At 30.9% G+C, this 6847-nt stretch overlaps 1 pseudogene; it reads right to left on the minus strand.

The window, feature by feature from the left end:
• Nucleotides 1–2287, minus strand: LOC146898193 (GDSL esterase/lipase WDL1-like; annotated as a pseudogene).
• Between the last annotated feature and the right edge of the window lie 4560 nt (nt 2288–6847).

Consider the following 6847-nt stretch of genomic DNA (forward strand, 5'->3'; position numbering starts at 1 on the left):
CTAATCCCACCTAACCTTTCTGTGAAAAGTTCACTCAAAAGGATTCAGTATTCTTTTCCCATCAACAACAACAAGATCATATTGTGAATCTTCTAAAAATTTAGTGTCCATAGGCTGCCAGTGGAGGCATGGCTTCAAATCATCCTCCTTAAGTACTTTCAGTATATCTTTCACCACAATTTTGCTTCCCTCATCTGCTAAATGGATACAATCACTGCATAATTCATTAAAATTTAGAACAAAATTAATGATACTTTAGATTTATCATTTCCTAAATTATTTTTTACAAGTTATATCAGGTTATAGGACATTAAAAGGGCTGTCCTTTAATATATTTTACAAGAAAACATAATAAGCTACAATATTAATAGATATGTGACATCAATTCAGTATCCTAACATCATTAAAAGTAACCTTAAAATCGTCTTTCTAACACAAACTGCAAAATTGAACATTGAAAGACAAAATTGATGTCATTTTTCAATCACTTAATAACTAACAACAATTTCGACTAAATAATTTTCCACCATACAGGGTTGGTTATATAAATGAACAACACTATATTTGAATAAATAAATTGATATGGATTTCTTTAGAGGACAAAATTGATGCCACTCTCCAACTTTCATAAACTAAAGTCATATACCTATCTTTTAGGACCAAATTAAGGTTAATTCCAATCTTTCCATGATCAAAATAGTTTAAAGTTACATATGTGCAAATTGAGTGAGGGGGAAGAGGAGAATAACGTATACATCACAACTTACAAGAAGTAACAAATCCAAGTTTAAATAATTAATTAAAAGATTGTATGAGACAATACGTGGTTAGGGTGGAAGAATGTATGCTTAGACCATCTAGCAAAGAAAGCATCAAAAAAGAACAAGATACTTGAGAAAAGCTAGTGAAGGATTTGGATATTGAACAATTACATTGCAGTATGTCACTTGATATTTTATGGTATTTGGAAAAATAAAATTGATTAAGAAAGAGGTTAAGAAGCTTACGTAAAATAAGCATTCTCCCAATCATCTATACTTTGCAATGCATTTAAAAGATCCACGATTTTCATACCAAGTTCCTTGCATAGCTTTATACAAGCTTCGACATAATTCATTTATTCTTATCAACTCATTGAAAATTGCACTGATTAAGAAAGGAGAACAAAAATTATGTGATTAGAATTTCATTGCGTTATCTGAATACAAGTACATAGATGAAAATGTAAGAGAAAAATGTTTTAGGCTACCTAGTGTTTCTGCGCACTTTTTCTTCATTGATAGAACAACAGTTGAGAATAATGATACATGTCTTTTCAGAGAGGCTCTGCCATTCAATATTTTCATTAAACTATGAATGGTAGTTTTATATTTCAAACGAAAATGCAATCATAATTGCAAGCAAACTATCATCATGTTTAATATATATTTTTATCATTATTAATGAATTACAATATGCTGCAATTCATCGCTGCAACACATTATTTTTCACTATTTCTTATTTCCCTAATTCGTTTGACTTGTTACTGTTTTATGAAGACACAGTAAAATCACAAGCATATTAATTTGCCTCATTCATGAGTGGAGGGGGGTTAATTATTATCCACGTATTTTACTCAAACATAATCTTCATTTTATGAATTAACTTTTTTGGATGCTTTGTTTCTTGTAAAACTATAAACCATAATGAAAAAAAATGAACTCAAGCAAAATCATGTTTCACTATTAAGTACAATATTGTATTGTGCGCAACGAAACAACTTTGGAGAACCAAGGTAAGGCAAGATATATGCCAGTACATTGGAAGGTTTAAAATCAAACGATTTACATAATATTTGTCATTGAAGTGTCAAATGTGTTTGAAAGTGAAGATATCTGTCTCCAACGCTTGAAGGACAATAATGGAGAAAGACATAATATGATCGACATAGCAGAAGTACCTCATTATGAACCAATCTTTTTTGTATTTGCGATATACTCTTGAAGTGGCACATGAGGGCCTAGACCAGATGAGTGAGGACCCATGGAATCATTGCCTCCAAAATAAACTATCATAAGAGAATGATGTGTAGCAGCATTCTGTGAAGTGGAACAAAAATTATTGTATGATGCAGGCAAGAATTTGTTCAAATGCAGTCACATGAAAAATTAGGGTCCTATTTTGATAAACAACTTAGTTAACCGTTTGTAGCCCTATCTGTGCAACAAACACTAATCGTATTAGTGCATGTATAAACTATTCCTTTAACAAAAGATAAAATAAAATCAAATACTTTTTCATATGCCATCGTAAAACTTATATAAACAAGCTGAAAACAGTTTATGGACATGTCATAAGCTGTTTCCATAGATTATCTCAACAGTCTCATAAGTATTGATGTCGGTAGATAAACTTAAATAAGTCAATCGAAACATACCCTAAGAGAGATAGTAAGTAAAATATACGGGTTGTATAGTAACATAAGCATTTCATTTTTCATGGAGCTAACATTAACCTGCACGTACTTAAACAAACATGAGCCAATGAAGAGTTGCTAATCCTATGCATTTTTAAAATAAGGCAAATGTTAACTTATGCCCTTAAGACACAAGTTAAGAGATTAAATATAGAAACATTTTATTGGAAATTGCGCATTCTATGTTTTAGAAATTTAAAATCTTATGTTTTCAAGACAGAAATTATGTTTTACTTCCATTTTTAGCTTCTTAAAATAAAAATCGTATATGATGGTACACTTCTGAATATTATTTGAATATTATATACGCAACCAAGGGGAGATTTGACAATTGTTCGTTATGGGTTTTTGTCTGGCCACCACGCATAGAAAAACTAGATTGGTTAGAGAAAAGTTCCTTAAAATTTTGTCTTCAGAAATTAAGCGGACTTTCATTTACGTTTATTTAGAGACCGTGCATCTACCATAAATCATGTTGAATACAAGCTACTTCAAAGATCATTTCTTCTAAGATATGATGATGCAGTTATCTGTCAAGTGAAAAGTTATGGTTATTTTGAATATGTGAAAAGTGATACAATCATGTTGTTGTTGCATGAAAACCTATGTTTAATTGTGATAAGTTGAAGTTTAATTGTTTTTAGCTTATTTGAGTAAAATTCATGAAGTTGTTGTTGAATTATGTCAAATTCATGTTCTATCTTCTTTCTATCTCATTGGGTATGAAATTAAATGAGAAATTCATGAAGTTGTTATATTGATATCATGTTGGATCGAATTGTTGTGTTGTTGTGAGTCTTAGGAGAAATTGATGATATTCATGGAAGTTGTTGTTTAATTGTGGATCGAGTTTTCATGATTTGAATTGATAAAGTGTTGTTATGATGAAATGAAGAGAATTATGTTGTTATGTTGTTATTTATAAATTGAAGATGTGAAGAAGTTGTTTTTGTTGTCGTCTCATGCTTAAGAGTGAATTGAACATGCTAAAATTTGATAGAAACTAGCTTAAGCCAATTGAACCATTTAAGCTTATGGTTGATGACTAATGGAGTGGTTTAGAGTGGAATTAGGTTATAATTGGATGAGTTAACACATGATAAAGTTTAGAGTTGAGTTCGCCGCGAAAACGGTCTGAAAATGGCGCCAAAAGTGAGTTAACTCGCTTCCAGGCGCAGGGCGCCTGAGGCAGTCCCTCAGGAGTCTGCTCATGCATCCATCCCCCCGTTTTTTATCGTTATCTCGCTTTGTAACTCCAATTAACTTGAAATTAATTGCATTCATTTTATTTAATCATTAGCAACAACCTAAGTGGCTTGAGATTAATTTGATAGTGAGGAAATATTAATTAAACTCTAGATTAAAGGTAACATAGAGGTTAGTAAGACTAGTAGTGGACTTGTACTTGATTATGTTATGAATTGTGAATTGAATGATGAAAATGACAGTGATGTTGGTATGTTAAACATGATGATATGATCATATGATTAATTGATGATGTACATATGTATTAATTTGACGATGCAATGATGTGTTGGTGTGGTGATATATTATATAAAAGTGTGAATTATATAATGATGAGTTTTTGGTGTTGTGCATCGTCGAGTTTATACTTGAAGTCCATGCATTCATATGTCCTACTTAAAGATGAGTATTTAAGATGAGTGATTAAGTCCGTAGCATGCCTCCGAATTATGATGTAAAGATGACGTGTTTGATGATGAGGGATCAATCGGCAACATAACTCCGACATCCAAAACTGTACCACATGCATATAGAGCCGTGTCTAGAACATAACATACACATGAGTCTACGTGAGAGTCGTGATTTGAATACATGATCATATGTGAAGATGTGTGAATAACTATGTGTGTTCATGTAATATTTAGTGATACAGATGAATTGTGAATGATATATGTTTGATTTGTCTATAAAGTGAGAAAGTGAATACTTGTTATATCTTGTGTTGATAATGTGAGAATTAATATGTTTGTTGATTGAATAAGAATGAATGTAGTGATGGTAATTTGGGAAATGAATATGTTTATTCATATGTGATATTTTAAATTCCTAAATGTTATGCTTAAGTTCATATCTTCTTTATGTTGAATGCATATCTTAACCTCCAGTGGCTGTTTGGTCGCCTACATCTGTTGTGGTGTAGATGTGCAGGTTGAAGACGCTTGATCGGCGTGAGTTCTAGAGGACGGTGTGATGCCTAACCTTCTTCTTTGCTTATGTTTTTGGAGTCTTAGTTGTCGTGCTCTGATTAGGTGTCGAAGATTTATTTATTTTGTCTTTGCATTTGTGTTTTTGAGAAACACATGAGTTCTCATAGATGATGTATTTGAGATGTTGAGATGATGAATTTATGTTGTTTTATGTTTTGATTCCGCTGCGACTGTTTTATGATTATGAGAATTTATGACTATTTTGGATTAATGATGAAATAACATCTTGAACCTTTGTGATTATCTATTGAATTATTATTAAATATTGTATTAGGGTTTGAGGGTGTTACAGATGGCTATAAAAATAGATCTTGAAAAATCTTATGACATGAGTAGGTTATTTCGTCAAAGAAACTTTCAACGACATTGAAATTTCTCAAAGGCTTGTTGACATTATTTGGTGTTGTATTTTAACATAAAAACTTAAATTTCTAGAATGGTGAAGCTTTTTAGGAGTTCACCTAGGAAGAGACAAGGTGATATTTTATCACTGTATCTCTTTGTTCTTTTTATTAAAATGTTTTTCTATTTAAGAAATGATATTTTACAACCACTTTAAGTCAAATATCTCTTTCATACTCATACCGTGTTCTACTTTTTTTCTTCTCTCTATTATTTTTGACCAATAAGAAGAGAGAAAAAGAATGTTATCACAAAATGGTTGTACAAGTATCATTACTCTTAATCGATTTCAACATTTTTTTACTAAAAATTAGGAGTGTTCAAAACCAAACCGACTCAATAGAAAATTGCATATACGAAACAACCCAAACCAAAACCGCAAAAAAACACGTTTGATTCGGATGAGCTCGGACCATTTTCGACTAAGCCACATAGTTGGGTTTGTGGTTTTGATTTTAACAACTTAACCAAACCAAATTGAACCGCAACATAAAAGACTCAATCCCAATCCAACACAATATTCATCATGATATGTTTTTATTTCTTTTATTTTGTTTAATGCAACATGATAATGGTAAAATAAGCGGTTTATACTTGATATATACTGTTATTTTAATGTAATGCAACATGTTAATGGTAACCAAAACATGCTCTGTTTCTTATGCATAATTTATTTCTTATCTTGTGTTTGTTTATCAATTTATAGAATGACAAAATTCATTAAATATTAAATGTGGAAAAAATTCGTGACATTTTATAATACGGAAAAACTTAATGGATCAATGTAAAAATATTATTACTAGTACCAAATCAACACAACTCTCACATGGAAAATTGTACTCCCTCCGGTCTCAAATGTAAGAAACAAAAAAAAAAATGCACACATATTAAGAAAGTGGATTGACCACATTTAAGTCATTATAAAAAATGATATTTTTTTAATTTTACCCTTGTCTTGGAGTAGTAAAGACATTAATGATGTAGGTTTAATGAGGGTAAACTTGGAATTATGGCTTTAAATAGGTTCATCTTACTATACTTTTTCTTATATTTGAGACCATCCATTTTTTTTTATTTCTTACATTTGAGACCGGAGGGAGTATGTAACTTATCATGTTCTCTCATTGGAACATGAAACATAAACATTAATACTCCCTCCGTCCCGCAATAGATTATCCATTTGAAAATGTGTACTTTTGACCTAACTTACTTTGACCATATTTTTCTACTAATATACAAATATAAATAATATCATATAAGATGTCGTTAGATTTGCCTCAATGAGTATTTTCAAAATATCAAATTTTCATAATTTTTTCTAATATATTATTCAAGATATTTTAGCTCAAAATTATGCATTGACATGCGTAATAAGGTCAACTGTGTTAAGTATTAAGGGGCGGAGGGAGTAGTACTTTCCTTTGCGTGTTTTCTCGCAAAAATCAGATCAATCCAAACCGCATTGATTTGATCGATTTGGATTTAAAAGTCAACCGAACCAAATCAAATTACATATATTTTCTTGCATAAACGACTTTTACCCTCAAAACCGAACCAAACCAAGTTGCGAATTTAAAAAGGGAACCTAAGTTCAAGGAAGGAAGTAGTATTTTTGTTTTTGGCGCTCTTTACCCCTAACAACCCTTTAGATCCTCTCCCACCCTCACATCAACGGTTCGATTCTCTAAAAAACCATTTTTCTATTTATTTAATTTTATTTTTGAACAATAATAAATAAACAAAAACGCAATTTTTTCTC

This window comes from Medicago sativa, chromosome 8 (assembly GCF_051527215.1).
Source record: "Medicago sativa cultivar Bolivia chromosome 8, Bolivia_mono, whole genome shotgun sequence".
Classification (NCBI taxonomy): domain Eukaryota; kingdom Viridiplantae; phylum Streptophyta; class Magnoliopsida; order Fabales; family Fabaceae; genus Medicago; species Medicago sativa.